The following is an 18,257-nucleotide window of genomic DNA, read 5'->3' as shown; positions in this document are numbered from 1 at the left end:
TTCAGCAATACCCATATTTATGGGTACACAATAAATGAAGACTTTAGGAGTATGGGTTAAAAACGATTATGTCATGGCAGCTAAGGATATGTGCAAAGAGAATAAACGCAAGATAATACAAAAATGGAGCAACTGTAAGCTCTTGTTTATGGATATGGATAGCAAGATACAAGCAGTGAAAATGTTTTCAGTCCTTTTACTTTATGTACAGATCAGGCATGTATTTATCAACCATAGGAGAAGATCTGGACAGTAATTAATAAAGAATTGAGGGATTTTATTTGAGACGGAAAGAGGGCAATGGTCAAGTGGGATAAATTGATCCTTCCAATACAGCAGAGTGGTTTAGGATTAACCAACTCGAAAGGATATTTTAGAGCTACATAATTCATGCTCATATATATAACACAACAGAAAGTTGTAATTCAATGTGGAAAGGGATGATGCTGAAGTGAGGGTGGGGTGATTAAAAAATAAGGAGAGAGTGGGATTTTTGATGCAGCTCCTTAAGGAGCATAACAATAGCCATATAAAATATTATAACAGAAAATCTATTTCAGAAATCACTACACCAGGATAGAGCAATGGATATCCAAATTAAGGGGAAACCAGTGGAACAGGAAGCAATTGGTCGGGCGCCATATGAAAATAAGTTGGAGCCTTCCACAGGAAACCAGTATAAATGTCCACTTGAATCTAGACAGCAAGAGAAGGAACAGGAAACTGTGAAAACTCTAATGCAGTTAATGTTGAAGAGTGACAGGCCAGTGAGTTCCCATATGACAGAGCAACGGATGGCACAGGATGAAACTGAAGAGAATGTGCCACAGGAAGATGCTATAGAACCTTCTATATGATCCCACAGGAAATGGAAAACAAGAGATGTGCCCTCAGTTTGGAACAAAATGAGCTAAGAGAAGAGTTGCTTGATTTAATAGACATAGATATATCAAGATCAATGAAAGAAACAGACTGCAGAATGTTAATAAAACTCAAAAAGTCAGAAGTCTGATAAAACAAATGAACACAGTAACTAGAACTGTTCATAGAGATCCATATGATATAACAGAAGTAAATAGGATATATTACTGTGCAGCTAAATTAATAACTGATAAAGTTCTACCACAAGAACACAGGGCAGTGAGGGAGAGAAAGGGGAGAAATCAAATACCAACATGGAAATATTGAATAGAGAAAACTATAAAGCAGTTAAGACAAGAAGTGTCACTGTTAGAAGACTACAGAAGCGGGAACAGATGCACAAAAATACTAAGAAAGATAGATTAGAACAGACCATGATCTATCATGCACAATAGCAAATAAACTAAAAATTTCAGCACAGGCGGAAAAACATAAAAGATACAAAGAGAAATATAAAGGAAAAGTACAAAATAAGCAGTTTATTGATGACACAAAAATGTTTTATAGAGAATTGGGAAACAAGGTAAAAGGAACTGAAAGACCTCCAAAAAAAATTAGAAATACATACTTTTTTTGAGAAATATCTATGAAGATCCTGTGGAACATAACACAAATGTTAAATGGATAGAAGACGTTAAATAAAGAATAAGAAGTTTAAAGGTACAGGATATGAAATGGGATAAAGTAACAGCCAAAGAGATTAAAATAAAGTTAAGAAAAGCCTCTATTTGGAAAACCGCAGGCCCAGATTCAGTACCTAACTTTTGGCTGAAAATATTAACATCTTTGCACGAAGATTTAGCCATGAGTAAGAACTATGTATATGTGCACCCTGAACATATACCAACCTGGCTAACAACAGGAAAAACAATGCTCCTACTTAAGAGTGAACCTGCAGGCTACTTTAAAATTATAGACCAATAACATGCCTTTTGACGACATATAAACTATACACTGGAATGGATGCCAACAGAGTTCATAGTCATTTAGAAGAAAACTCAATTATGGCAGTAGAACAAAAGGCCAATAAAAGAAAGTCATATGAAACAAAGGATCATTTGTTGTTAAATAAAGTCATAGTGGAGAACTGTAAAAAGGGGAAGAATCTAAGTATGGCATGGACTGACTACAAAAAAGCATTTGATAGTATTCCACATTCATGGATAAAACAGTGCTTAAAAATGTATAAGAGGCATCCTACACTGATTGACTACATTACAGTGACCATGAAACAGTGGCCGACCACTTTGCAATTAAGCCATGATAAAGGACAAATTATTATCCCAAGGATAAAAATTCAAAGGGGGATATTCCAGGGTGACTGCCAATGCTGCTATTCTGCCTTGCCATTAACCCATTAAGCTGTCTACTTAACAGCTTAGGCCATGGATATAATTTGGCTCCTAGAAAACAACAAAGTGTAAAGACTTCTCATCTTCCCTTTGTCAATTATTTAAAAGAAGACATACAGCAATGTACATATTACTCAATGAGGATCATCACATCAGTCCTCAAAAGACTGACAAAGAGAGTAAAGAAGTCGCTAAAAATACAAGGCCATATATACCTAAAAGTAAAATATGTACATGATCGCCCTCATTACCAGCCTATAAACAACCTAAACAACCAAGGGAGGGAAGGAGGGAGGGGAAGCTGAGCAGGTAACCCAGGCACACAACCACATCTAAACATGGTACAAATATGTACAAAATATACTGTACCCAACATTAACTTCCAACAAACCAGTTGGGAAACAGGGGTAAGCAACAGCTGCAGAGGCAAGTGAAATCAACAATCACAGCAAGAAGCAGGAGCTGAGACTGCAAAAATAGAAGAAGCAGGAGCAATGCACATGCTAGAGTAGATAGGATGAGCAAAGCATCCCGTAGTGAGATGCAGAGCAAGGAAAGGCAAGTAGCTGAAAATATGAGCTGACACCAAGTAGTAGAAATGCCAAAGGCCCTAAGTAGACTGAAGGTGGCCTTGGTGGAAGTGGCAATAGCATGCCAGCCTTAATGAAAGGCCAAACAAAATCCAAATGCCTGCTTAGAAAAAACAAATGCTGTTGAGCAAAGCAGTAGCCTACAAAACAGAGCCTGCCCCTAATTGAAATCCTGCCAACTGCAAAAATAACAAAATGATACAAACCAATCCACCTGAAAATAGTTACTTTATACAGGTTGTCCCAACAAGCAAAAAAAAAAAAAACTTAAAACTGAAGCTACCCAAACCTACTTAAAAAAATGCTAAAAATAAGCAAATCACTAGTTTAGTAGATACCACAATTATAGGAACTTTCAAAAGATATACCCGTAAAAAGTTTAAAATCAAAAGATCCCCTTAAAAATAAGGGCCTGCCATAAAGAAGTACAATCCCTGAATTCCAAAATGGCCAACAAAAAAAGAACAACCCATCAAAAAAGTTTCCTCCATGACAAGTAGCAGGTATCAGCAGGGAGCAAAGGTGAAAAATCTTCTGAATTCAGTACAAGCCAAAAAATAGGAGCAGGAGTATCCCCTCTAAAATATCTCTTCAGTAAAAGGGCCTCAAAAGGTTGAACAAAGGATGCCACATTAATGACAAATTGGGTCACACAGTGATCCTAAGCTTTGGCAAATTATCTCTTGCTAAAAGAAAGAAGAAAAACCTCCACACAATCATAAAAATAATGAAGGAACACAAATCAAGTTTTGCTAAAATTGCTGCAACATGAAATTGTTTGAAGCAAATAAAAAATTGAACTCTTCCATTTTCATGACATATTCTCACTACTAAAATCTCTCTTTTTAATAATCACATTTAAAAAGTTTTTGGCTGTTTGACCTCTTACTGCAACAAAAAGCAGGCTATGCTAGACAGAGAGTGCCTGAGAGTCTTTGACACATGCAGCAACTGGTTCATTCTTCTCCAGCTGGTGTCAAAGAATCAAAAAAGGCTGTGTTATGTCAAGAAGAGTGCTCAGTAACAGGTAGCAGAGTTGCCGTTGCAAAAGACAATCTGGAGAAATTATCATGGCCTTTGGCTGAGGTAAAGCCTGCAGAGAATTCAGTATTGGGGAGAAGAGGCAGAGGCCAATCCAGTTTTATTACACCTGAGACAACTTGTCTTGAATCAACAGAAAATCAGCTGGTGGTTTAAGAGGCTTGGTGTCCCAGGTTTACAACTTTGTGTTCTGGTGGAAGAGGTGGAGAAGTTGGTTCAAGCTTGTGGATGATTCCCAATGAAAACAGCGATTTGATTGTTTTGAAGGATCCAAGGAACACATCTCTATCTCAGTTTCCCAGATCCTCAGTTGAGTTCCTTGAGATACTGAAGATGCAGCCTGTTGAACCATCAGCAAGCCATAGTTTCATTGCGTGCAGATGTGTGTTGTCTGTCCCATTGTTGCCCCTTGTGTAGAATGCCCGTGTTGACAGTAACTGTGAGAGTTGAAGATAAGCCTGCTGTCCTAAACCTAAAATTCCTGATTAATGCCTTCCTTGAAAGGAATGCCCGCTGTCAGTTGATGCACAAGATGTTGTGTCCTGTTAGCCACTGTAACTTAGTCTCAAGCTCCAATTTGGAAAGCTCTCCAAACATCTTTAGATGCATCTGTCGTTAGAATGTATGAGAGTCCTGGTCTGTATGGAGAGTCCTTTGAGTCACTGAGAGCATGAAAGCCCTTGTTTAGGCATCATTTCCCAAGCAGTGTATAATTTGAATTCTGGATAGAATTCCTAAGAGAAGTGTGTTGTCCTGTTCCCATTGTGCCCACCACCTTTGAATTTGAATTGCCACTTTGAATGATTTGCAGCAGTATGGGATTGATTGAGAATGAATTTAGGATTGAGGCCTTGTTGCTACTTCCTATAGCCTGTTTCAGGTCTTGTGAAGAGGGAAGAGGAAGTAACTGGAAAGATTCTTTGTTTGTCTTTTGTCTGGCTGGTTAGAAAAGCTGCCTCTATGAAGTGAGGAGATGGAACCCAGATCTTGAGTGACTTGAGATTGTACGCTTGAAGAAACCCCCATCTGTCAGAATTGCTATCACAAATTCCAACAAAAGCAAAGTCTTGGAAGTTTTCTGTAGACTTTCTTCGTTCTAGAGGCATGCATCCGCTGCTATTGCACATAAATTGAAATTTGAACCCTTTGAGGGTAAAAGACTTTCAATACTGTCTTGTGACCAGGATAGCTTTGAATCTCTTTTATGAATAAGCAATAACTGAATGAGCCAGCTCAAATTTGACTTCATTCTCCTGCAACTTAGCAAGATAGGCAATTAGTCTGATATAACTTGAAAGGTAAGCTACCATCCCCAGAAACTTGCTCCAACTCCCTAAAAGCTTGAAGCAAGCCAAAATTTTGAACTTGGGAATGTCCAGATATCCACTGAAAATTGCCAAAAGAAAAAAATTGGAATTTAGTTCTTCTTCTTGTGGTCTCTAGGTTCAATAAGGAATAAAATCCTAAACAGCTTCTCTTCTGGTAGGCTTGGCTGAATGCCCTAGGCAACAGAGAACAGAAAATCACAGCCTGCTTCTTTTCTTTGTAGAGGCTCTTTTCTTGGCTATTTGAAAGAAGCTGAGAGCCTTTGGAAGGAGGCAAGGTATGGAAATAAAACCTGTAAGGCGAGGAGGAATTGGACCAATAAATCTGTTCTTTAAAACCTGTAAGCCACTTTTCTTGAGCACCAAACCCAGAAAGCCAGACTAAATCCCTGGTATGAATGAAGGTCTGCCTGGGAAAGGTAAGAAAGGACTGCTGTCTGCCAATGTAGAAGACCCTGCCCTCTGTCCAGCTCACTCTGCGACTGCTAAGGAACCTTCCCTGCTCTGGCAACCCACTGCCCAGGTGAACTCCTTACCTTTCCTACCCAAGGACTTGGGAATCCCTGCAGTACCGAACCCACCCCTAGTAGGCCAATTGAACTTAAACTCGGGCCTTCCTGCTGCAAAAATCCCTACCAGCTTGCTTACTCCTCAAAAAATTCCAACTGCTTTAAAACTTCTAGCCTTGTCCTCCATTAAACTGAATCACTGCAAAAAATAAGCATCCCACATCCTTTCTGATCTGCAATCAAAATCTCAAATCCTTAATACCTACCAACAGCCAGAAAGCACAGTAGGAGGAGTGGCAGCCACAAAACCAACAGCTTGCCCAAATGTTTACCCACACTGCACACCACATTAACCCACCTGATGCAACATCACAAAACCTGTTTCTCGAAACTCCATCCACCTTAGATTTCAATTGTGTTCAGATCCATTCTAGAAATCACCACCTTAGATACTGACAATTCAAGGAGATCTCATGGCACTGAATTCACAATTACACTATTCATATGGCTAAATAAAGACCTTCTTGCCTTATCATCCAAAGCCCTGAAAAACAGGCACAGCTCTCTACACCTTTTTAGGCCCTGAGACAGACACCTTTTAGCCTCCCCGACTCTTTTAAAAGATACTTATGAGCTTTACTAAACCCTACCTTACCCGCTTAGGTACCTATAGTAGGCATCCTAGGGTCATGGGCAGGAAGCTCCAGGCAAAAGGCGAGGAAAAAACATTCAAAACATCTGCAGGACATCTCAGAACAGGAACAAGAACCAAAGGCCTATGCTGGGTTAAGCCTAAGAACCAGAACAATCTTTTCCTGCCTATGGAAAATGAAAACTCCCACCTCCAATTCAAAGAATGGAAAAAAGGAAATGAAAAATGAAATGAAAAAGAAGGCAGCCAGAGTAGAATCATCAGAATCAGAAGAATCAGAATAAGGAGGATAATAAGCCAAGAGTTTCAGCCGAGTCTTCTCAGAAACCTCAAAAAAACTCAAACCTCCTTCACAGAGGCTCTCCCCTAGCTCCAGGGCATACCTCCACTCAAACCTCTAATCCTAAATCATCTTAAGCTGCCTTTTTAAGCAGCAGTAGAATAGGCCTAGGTGGAGGAAGCAGCCTCTGAAACAAGACTGAAGCTAAACTTGGCCTTCGGGCTCTCTCAAAGAAGCAGAAGGAGGAGGCAACCACACCTAGAGGGAAGAAGAGAGAGAACAGCCACCTGAGGAGCCCTCAGCAGCCCCTACTTCCTGGAGACACACACTGAAGTAAAAAAAAAGTTGGTCAGACTCTCTGGCAAAACCTCTCCTCAGAGAACCTCCGCTAGAGAACCGTTCTAGAACCCCGGTTCTTCAAACTGCAGCTTTGCTTTTTTGCTCGCGCTTCTCAAGCAGCCGGCGCGGCAGCATCCGACGGCATTTTATACGCATGCGCTCCAAAAAATAAAATGGCACAGTCTACCAGGCACTAATAGTGCGCTCGTTAGCGCTTAGCACAAACAGGGCGCAAGCAACTAATCCAACGCCGCCGCTCAGGCCCCAAACAAGGTAGTACAAAAGTACCTATAATCAAAATGAGTTGTTCCAAGAAAATAGAAATACCTTTTTTTACTTTTCTGACATCCGTTAAATACTGAGGCAAGAAAAAAAAAACCCTTCCAACGGGGAGTAGCCTTTGATTCGTGATCCTGTCGGAAACCTGAAACTCAGAAACAGAGAAACGCCAACCTGCACTGCAAAATGCCATTCGCCATGGACCAAAGACTGAGGATGAGGGGCCGGGTCATGTGCATTAGTACCCCCCTGACGCATTGACGTCATCGCGCCGCTGACCGACCGGCCCCATACTCTTTGGTATTGGACGACTGGACAGCGGACACCACCAATAAGTAGACTGCAGCAATGTGGAATGAAGAACATCTGTATAGCTCATCAGATGAGGAAACTGAAAGCACAACTGCAAGTTGTCAAAACTTTTTCAGATGATATAAGAATGTCATTTGGTCTTGATAAATGTGCAAAAGCAACCTTTAAAGCAGGAAAACTGCAGCATCAGGAAAACATCAGTTTGGGACAAGAATGGGATATAAAAGAACTTGAGCAAGAAGGAGTATATAAATATTTGGGAATTGATGAAGGATTAACACTAAAACACTAACAAATACAAATAAAACTTAGTAAGGAATATTTCAGAAAACTTAAATTAATCCTGAAAACAGTACTGACATCTAGGAACAAAATCCAAGCTATAAACCAATTTGCTCTTCCTGTCCTAACTTACAGTTTTAGAGTGATTGACTGGCCCCAAGACATGTTGGATAAATTAGATAGCAATTCAAGAAGGATGTTTCATGCTCACCAAATGATTTATAAAAATCAGTGCATACCAAGATTATATATTCCCCCTTCTAAAGGAGGGATGGGCCTCCTTGAAATTGATTACATGTATAGATCTGCAACTGTGGGACTCCACACATTTCTGCTGACCTCACAAGACCCAAATGTAGTGAAAGTTTTGAAACATGAGGAGAATAAATCTAAGATGACTTCTCTGCTTAATCTAGCAGAGGCATATCAGCATCAAGTGGGAATGGAAATCAAACCAGAAGTAGATAAAAATCAGGCAGCAACAGAATGTGCCAAAAAAAAAAAAACAAAAGAAACAATATAAGGTTAAGGACCAGATGAGAAGGCAAGAAATGTGTAAAATACATAAATATAGTTGCAAGTAGAGAAAACTTCGGAAGAACCTCATGTTGTTCAGGAACAAATGCAGGAATAGTTAAGGAGAGGCAAATTCAAACCAAGAGATGAAAGTTTAATATTGGCAGCACAAGATACTGGGCTATGTACACGTTGGTTTGCAAAGTCCATTGAACATGTGGGAGAAACAGACAAATGTAGGTTTTGCAAAACAGAATTGGAAACAGTTGCACACCGCTTGGCTGGTTGCGACATACATGTGGCAGAAGGACTGCATACTGAAAGGCATAATAATGTGGCGTGACTGTTGCACTGGGGATTGTGCAAACATTATAGTACTGAAGTGGCTGAAAAACACCGGAAACATGAGCCACAAAGCATCACAGAAAATGCTGAAGTCTACATCACATGCGATCATCCATTACCAACAGTTCAAAAGATAGATGCTAGAAAAATGGATAGAGTGGTCCAAGAAAAGAAGACAAAAGTAGCACTGATTATTGAAATTGCCACACCCAGTGACTACAGTGCCCTGTGTACAGAGAGACACAAAGTCATAAAATATCAGGATTTGCATGCAGAAATTAGAGCAATGTGGAAGAAAGATACCCAGACAGTTACAATAGTAGTAGAAGCAACAGGTCTTATAAAAAAGTCTACAATTATATTTAGCTATGCTACCAATACATGTAATTCCGTACAAACTGCAGAAGGAGTCATTATTGGGCACATTGTGGGTGCTGCAAAGAGCACATTTGGCTGACATCAAAGAGTGAAACAATACTAATTTCATAAACTTTAATCGTACTTTGACTTAGGAAAGGGGTCCATTCCCATCATGGTATTAGAAACCCAAAAGATTTGGGGAAATTAAAAAATGAGAGACAATATTATATTCATAAAGTAGCAGAGAGTATTCTAAGAACTAAGCCAACACAGGAATGGAGAAAGGAGATTCTGCCAATAAGGATAACTGCAATTAGGGGCACAGAGAATAGGCAAGAGGGGGCTGGTATTTTGAAGAGAAAACTGGCAAAGGATCCACAATATCACAAACAAATAATTAGCGAGGGAAAGGTAACAGAATGTGAAGAGGCTAAGAAGGCATTTGGACTGCAGGCTAGAGACTGCCTTCCATATCAGGGAGTGATATCAGAGTATAGGCAAACAGAAAGGGATAGGGGAATCCTAAGCAAAATATCTGCTCTGGTAGAGTTTTTAATTGAATCTAGAACAGAAGTTGCTGTTAAAAATGGATAATTTGTAGGGTGTATAAAATATTGCAATATAACTACAGGAATAAATCAGAGAAGGTTAGAAACTATTGGGAAAAGGGAATGGATAAGCAATTTACAAGGAAGCAATGGGAGGACATTTTTATGGCTCCCAAATATGGAACAAAGTCTAGAAAATGTAGGATTTTTGTTTGGAAGTGTTTGCATAGTTGTATTTATACCCCAAGCAGACTCCAAAAAAATTTCTTAGGTAGGTGGCAAATGTTGTAGGTGTGCTGGGGAAGAGAAAGATAACTGGGAACATGTTTTGGGAATGTATTGGCAGACTTTAAAAATTCCTTGCAGAGTACTCTGTCAGAAATATTGGGTAAGAAAATGGGTGTAACTAAGGAAATTATTATTATTTTTAACTGGGATATGTGATCTAAATTGCCTAGACCCAGTGTGGCCTTGTTAAGTTTAATTCTGGTGGCTGTCAAAAAAGAAATTACTAGAAAATGGAAATCAAAGTCTAAAGCAACTGCATTTGAAGTAGTGAATATTGTAACAGAGATAAAAAACTGGAAGTGGGATCTTTAGAAAAGAATAGAAGAATATTACATAGAAAAAAATGGAAATTAATTCTGGGAGCAATACATGCAGAATGGTGTTTGGGAGGAGGAGTAAAGTTTAAGGGAAGGCAGGAAATGAACAATTTATGTAATGTTGGATTGATGATAACTATATAAAGATATATATGATGCATAATGTTTGTAATTCTGAACATGTTAACATGGTTTGTTTTCTTTGATATAAATGTATGCTTGCCTACGTCTTAAGTGATAATTCAATAAATGTGTTAAAAATAGGGTCTCCACATACTGGCTAAAGCCTTTGCTGTCGACATAATGCCTTTATTAGGTAGAGTAAACCTTCTGGAAATTCTTGCACAGCAAATTCTAACTCCAATCCAGACAACATCACAGTACTACTCATTACAAGGAGTCTAAGTAGAAAGATGCCAGGACTTGAAGCCCTCTTGCAATTCGAACACATTCATATTTATGTAGTTACTGAAACATGTTTTTAGTGTAGTGACAGCACTCCTACTATACCAGGGTTTAGTGCCTATTATTCTTTCAAGCCCTTTGGTAACCCTGGGGGATTATCTGTATTTGTCAAAAGTGACACCACCTGACATCAGATTCCCCGTAGCCTTAACTTGGAGCTTCAGGAGATCGGAATCACCATAAACAAATCCAACTATTATTTCATTGCTAGCTACAGAACCCCATCAGTGTCTCCTAAAGATCATGGAAATTACTTTAATACCATGGAGGGGGTATCAAATTCCTTCTTGCTAGGAGACTTCACTTAAACAAGCATTAATTGGGACATGTACACCTCTAAAAATGGATATGCTCAGCATTTTCTGTACTTTGTTATTGCCAGTGCACTATAGCAAATTGAAAAACTACCTACTAGGGGCTCTAATATTCTTGATCTGGTCCTTATCAACCTAGCCTTTGCTTGTACTCCACCCTTCATCTCTTCATTCCTAGTCAAATCTGACCACAAATAAGTGGCTCTACAAACACTTGCCCTAGGGACCTAAATCTACACCAACAAATGAATGAGAATCAGTCATGTTCTCTGTCATGTCTAGTGGTACCACCTCACCACCAAATGAGAACATCTTTACAGACTTTACCAGGACAAACTTATTCCAGCTTGTAGAAGACAAACGTACAATTTCCAACAATCCTCTGCAAATGGACCCACCTGAGAGGACTGCCACATTCATCTTTTGAGTTCTAACAATGCATAAGTCAGCTGCAAAATAACTTCATAAAAAACTAAGTACCTTTCTTCCCTAAATATAATGGTAAACTGAAGAATAAACTTTTCTGCTGGAACGCCTGTATTAATAAACAGTGCAACAGAAGAAGAAAAGTGATGAAAATTTGTAAGAACTCCCCATCCCCTTATCTCAGGACCCCAATGAAACATGACAGCAATTAACTTTTGAGTACTAATAGCAAATATAAGACAGAGGTACCACAGATACCAACAATGCATTAAACTCATCTATAATGATATCATAAATTCCAGTCTGAAGGGTGTACCCAATATATTTCCATAAAAAAACAACCTACACATACTGTTGCCCCCAGTATCCCTGAAAGTTTATAAAAGAACCATATAAGTGAATCAAAACAATGAAGCGGTTCAAAACAGAGCTAAAATCAAACAAATTTATTAAAAAACATTAACACGTTCACATTAACACACTTCTCTTTAGACATTTAAATTCTCTTAAATTAGAGACAATATATACCTGATAACATAAAATCAAAACCAATCAGCAACTACAAAAATATATCAATTGGAAACAACCTAACAAGCAATAATATTTAAAGAAACAACATTATATGCTAGGTAAAAAAAAATATAGGTGTCATAAAACCATTCACAAAAGTTTACATGAACTCACTTTTCATTTATGTAATGGTCTAACTTTTAAAAGAGGCTTTAATGGCACTTTATCATTAAGACCCTTTCCTATGTCTGCCCATAATCTAATTATCCATCTAGTTTTGGAAACCTAAGTCATATTTTCCAAATCTCCCCCATGACCAAAAAGTATAACTTTTTTAAATAACTAGGAACTTGAACAAATGCATCTGACCATACGTCTGCACGTGTTTAGCCAAAACATTCATCAAACAACATCTCCTTATACCATTGCTCCCTTATTCTATCCTTAAGATGTCTGTTTGTTTTCCCTACTTAAAATGAAGAACATAAAGAAATAGCTAAATAAACCACAGCAGAGGTGTCACAATTACCCTCGACATTAAAAATAAAAACTTTCTTTGTTTCAGGATGTTCAACCTGACCTGATGAATCAATATACATACAAAAATTATATTTTGTACAGGGAGATGTAACTAATTGTACAACATCCCTTAAATAATCTGTTCTCATTTAGGGTAACATAACATAAGTTTTAAACTCTTCTTGTTCTTAAAAGAAAAACTAGGCAAATCGCCAACAATTATTCTGATGTTTGGATCACTAGTTAGTATAGGCCAGTATTTCACACAGCCTCTGTTACAGAGTTAATATTAATGCCAAAAAACAGAGGAACACACACAGGGCCATTAGTAGACTCAACAAGGCCTCCAGATGAACAAACATCATAAGAGAAATATGACTTTGCTATAGTGGACATCACCTTGGAGCAAGTCTGAAAATCCCTTCCAAAGATGAAAAGTAATACTTTTATTTTATTTTATTTTTATTTTACTTTACATTTGTTTACCAGGATAGCCCGACTGGACACAAGTCGATTTACAGCAGTGACCCGGGGAGAAAAGCTCCATACAATTAACATGAATGGTAAACACAATATAGTACAAGTTACACGTAGAATATAACAGCTGAAAGGCATTTTTACACAGACAACAGAAAGAATCTTTATTAACTCATATAGAAGATAATATTTAGAGGATTGCAGTGGTGATTCCTGAGTTTGTAGCAGAACCCAGAAGTGTGTGAGAGTTGCTATTTATTTGTTGTTACAGGGTAGGGGTGATTATGTGATACATGGGCATAGCCAAGAATTCATTAGGTGTGCTTTGAGAGACTTTTTAAATAGTGCAGTTGAAGGAGCAGAGATCAGAGTGGTGGGAAAGTTGTTCCAGTTCCTAGCTCTGTTGTGGGAGAACAGAGCTTGCCCTGTAGAGTTATTGGCTTTAGAAATACAGAGGAGAGATTTTTCAGAAGAGCAGAGGAGACGGTTTGATACATACTGGGTTAGGAGTTGTTTTAAGGATGGGGTTTTGTCAGGATAATTCACGATATTGTAGGCAAGTATTAACTGGTGATAGTTAAGTAGTTGAAGGAGGTCTAACCATTTTAGGTCTTGTAGAGCTCGACACTGATGAGCTTTGAAAGTGGAGTTGTTAGCGAATCTGGCAATTTTATTGCAGCAAGATTCAAGTCGTTCAAGGTCCTGTTTTCTTGTGCGGGTAAGGATTGGTGCGGCATATTTAAGTGTGGACAGTAGGTAAGTCTGGGCTAGTGTAATTCTTGCCTAATCAGATAAGAAATTTTCTATGTCTGTATAGAGTACCCAATTTTTTGTGAACCTTTTTGTTTGTGATATATGGACATTAAATAGAAGTTTATTGCCAATAGTTATACCAAGGAGTTTGATGTGGTCAGTGGGGGAGATGTTAGTACCATTTTTGGATGTGATTGTAAAAGGTTGTTGGGTGGTTTTATTTTTGTTGGGAGTAAATGAGTAATTTGGTCTTGTTGGGATTGAGGATGAGCTGGATCTGGGTAATCCAGCTTTCCATGGAGGTAAAAGATTCCTTTGTAAGTTTTTGTAGGGTAGTGAGTGATGGTGCTGAGTAGATGAGAGTTGAGTCAGCTGCATATTGTATGAGTGTGGCATGTTGGGTGGAGGTATGAAGGTTGTTTGTGAATATCTAGAAGAGTAGTGGGCCCAACATTGAACCTTATCGGACTCCTATGGTGGTTGGAAGTTGGAGAGACAGTTTGTTTAGCCATCGGACAGATTGTTTTCTGTCTGATAGGTAGCTTTTAAACCAGGCTATGGTGGAGGGGGCAAAGGATAGGGAGGCCATGGAGTCTAATAGCATGGTGTGTGACACCATGTCAAATGCCTTAGAGAGGTCTAAGAATATTGCTGATACAAAGTTGTTATCATTTCTGTGTTGGTTAACTGTATTTGTAAAGGGGAGGAGAGCAGTGGTGGTGCTGTGGTGTTGCCAGAAGCAGTGTTGTGTGGGAGAGAGGAGATTGTTAGAGTTCAGGAATTGCATAACTTGATAGTGAACGCACCTTTCAAGTATTTTAGATAAGGAGGGTAGGATGGCTATAGGATGGTAGTTAGAGAAATCGTAAGAGTTTCCGCCTTTGTGAATGGGGATAATGTATGATACTTTCCATAGCTGTGGGATGTAGGATTCCTGAATGGAGTGGTTAATAAGGATGGATACAGGGTAAGCTAGGGAGTCAGCTGCTATTTTTAAGAAATTTACTGGTAAGTTGCCTGCTCCAAGGGTGGTAGGTTTAAGTTATTTTAGCAGTTTTTTTTTTTATGGCAGTGGGGAGAGTTGAGAGGGGGAAGGAGGGGGTATTATTAAGGTGCTGGTTTGGTTTGCATGAGTGATTGTTTTTGGAGAGTTGAGAAGATAAAGATAGGATTGTTTCAGTGAAATGGTGGTTAAATTGTGTAGCAATGTCTTTAGTGTTGTTGATGGTGATTGGAGTTGGAGTGGATGTTTTACCTGTGTTAAGTAGGGAGCTGATGGCATGCCAGAACTTTCTGGGGTCTGTTGTATGTTTGTTTTGGGCATTAAGGAAGTAGTTTTGTTTGTTGAGTTTGGTTTGTTTTTTTTTTTGCTTCATTTCTTAGTTTTTGGTAATTTTGTTTGGATAGGCTTGTGTTTTCTCTTTTCCATGCTTTCCAGGACTTATCTCTAGCTTTTTAGTAGGGTTCTTGTGTCCCTACTTAGCCAAGGTGCATAGTTTGCCTTAACTTTGTTTTTTCTAGTGGGTGCAATTGAATTTAGGACAGTAATGAAAGTGTTGTTAAAATAGTTGACAGCTTGGTATAAACCTAATGTTAGTAGTGGGTCCCATTTGCAGTGTCTTAGGATGTGGTTAAGGTCTTGTATATTCTGTTTACTATTATCCCTGACTTGTCTATAAGCTACAGATTTGGAGAGATTGGTGTGCTTACATAGAAAGAATGTGAGGAGGTGGTCACTTAGGCTGTCTGGTAGACATCCGGTGTGATATTTTTGTTTTGGGCAGTTAACTAGTGTCTGGTCTAAGATTGATTGTCTATGGGATTTTATGTCTGTTCTAGTCAGTTCTTGGATGAGTTGATTAAAGCCATAGAGATTGATGTGGTTTATGGGGTTGTTGGAGTTGCAGGCTGAACACTCTGTGTTCATATCACCTAAAAGAATGTTTTCATGGGGCAGTTTATTTGAGATCCATTGTAAGATCTATTCTATGGTGGGTGAGTTGTTACCTGAGGGGATGTAACAGCATAGGATATTAATCTTTTTGGCATCATTTATGAATTGAGATTAAGATTTCGGAATTTTGAAATGAGGGTGTAGGGCTTTCTAGAGTTTTATGTTGAGTGTATTTTTAAATAGCATGGCAACTCCACCCCCCTTCCTGCCTGTTCTGTTCTGCCTTAGTATGTTGTACCCTGGTGGGAGAATTTCTTCATTTTGGATATAGGGTTTTAACCATGTTTCAGTCATGGTTAATATGTCTGGGGAGTAGTAGGTTATAAATGCATGTATATCTAAGGTAGTACAGAATATATCATGGTGCATTCTCTTCAGCACATTATCTGAGCCTCTGCTTAATCTTTTCAACCCCAGCCTATCTACAGGGTTTCTGTCTGATGCCTGAAGAACAGCCACTGTGACTCCCCTTACACAAGGGAGGCTCTTCTACAGATTCAGGCAATTATAGGCCCATCAGCCTCATCAACATTATATGAAAATCCAGGGAACATATCATAAGATAACTCATTTTCATGAGGACACAGGCAATTTAACTCCTAGATCCCAGTCAGTTTGGTTTGGTGAAGAGCTATTCCTATCTCCTTAACCAAATAAGCTTCTTTGAAAAGGTCCAACAAACCAAGCCAAAGAATACTCAGCAACCAGGAATAGAGCCAAAATAAAACACTCAGTTTAAACTTTAATACTGTATATATATATATATATATATATATATATATATATATATATATATATATAAATCAATAAAACATCAAGCGCTTTGGTCTCCACATTCGGAGACTTTATCAAGATAAAGAACAATCTGTGAATATGCCATTTAAATAGCACACACCCAACTGTAAAGCAATCAAAAAATGAGATTCATAAATCATTATTCATGAAGTATCAGGACACATGCAATTACAATCGTTCACAGTTAAAACATTTAAAAACAGTAAATAGACCAAATATAAAACATGCTAAACCAATTTGGCACCCATTCATATCCTACACTAATGTGGTAACCATCAATAGAATACATGGAGCTTGTGGTCAAGCATAATGAACTTTTGTTAATTGATTTAATGAAAGAAGCAACTGATCTTGATGTTAAAATTGTTCAAGATGTGGCACATGAAGAGAACATATTTGACTACAATCGTATTTTTAAAAGTACTGAACAGGAAATTGCCTTGATAAAAAATAGGAAAATGAAAAAAATTGAGAGGGATAGGGCCCAATATAATTCTAATATGGCCTACCCTCAGCTTCCTAGGTCACAAACTTGGAATGGTGATTTAAACCCAAATCCTTCATCTTTAAATACCAATAGCCAGGAATCTTTTTTAGATCAAGAGAACTTTCCTCCATTGAGGAGGTCCAAGAGACTGAGGGACAGATACATCCAGAATGTCCAAGGTCAAGGGACATATCCCATGAACAGAGGTCAAGGAGGACATGCAACTTACTGGGGGGGACGTCAGGGTTGGAAATGATTGTACAAGGACAGTTTTGTGATAAATGCTCCATTTTTAAAAATTCCAAGGGTGATTTTAATGTGTTCAATTTTTCCTCTGTACAAATTGATGTGAATGATTGCGATTTACTTGCTAAAGGGCTGACGTTTGTGCCTGTTAGAAATTGTGATATAGCTCATACACTGGTTGATCTAAGACATATTGTGAGGAAGTTGAATTTAAATGTTTTATTTAAATCTGTTGAGCATGTGAGTAACCCTTTGCATATTTCTAGTACCTATAATCCACCCATACATCCCTCTTTATTGACCTTTGAAAGGCTGTGTGAAATAGATGTGAGATTTGCCGAGAAAAGTTCTGAACACCAACCTGAGTAAGGGTGAGTTGGATGGCTTATTAAATTGAGGACGAATAAGGATGTTAGGCTTATTAAACCTGATAAAGGTGGGGGGATTGTAATAATGGATTTATCTGATTACAAAATATGAATGAGGAAAATTTTGGATGGGGATGCATATAGGAAAATATCTTTAAAGGAATTGAATGGTACTTATAACAGAATTCGGAATTAACTTAATGATTTGTTAATTCAGGGCTCAATCTCTATTGATGAGTTTAATTTTCGATCTGTTTCCCATCCAAGGATCCCACTTATTTTTGGTTTGCCCAAAATACATAAGAGTATCTTAGATCCACCCATGCGTCCAATTGTGGATGGCCGGGGTTCTATCACTTACCCCTTGGCCAGGTATTTGGATATTAAATTAAAATCTTTATCTAATGAATTGAGTCTTTGTAGAGATTCATGGGATTTTTTTAAAGGACCACTATGGGCAAACAATGAAAAAACTTTTAGTTATGTACTCACCATAACTTCAGATGTTTGGGATCCATCTCGCCTACATTCTGACTGATGGGTTCGGAGCCGATCCCTCGGCTCCGACTATGCCAAAAAGTCTCTTATTGGCTGAGCTTACTATATCCCAGGATGCACCACTACCAGTCCCCAGATCTAGTTTGTCGGCATACATGCACACACGCCCTGCTTATATAACATCGTCAG

This window comes from Protopterus annectens, chromosome 3.part0, assembly GCF_019279795.1.
Source record: "Protopterus annectens isolate FY-2018-M chromosome 3.part0, PAN1.0, whole genome shotgun sequence".
Taxonomy (NCBI): domain Eukaryota; kingdom Metazoa; phylum Chordata; order Ceratodontiformes; family Protopteridae; genus Protopterus; species Protopterus annectens.
This window is presented reverse-complemented; position numbering follows the sequence as displayed.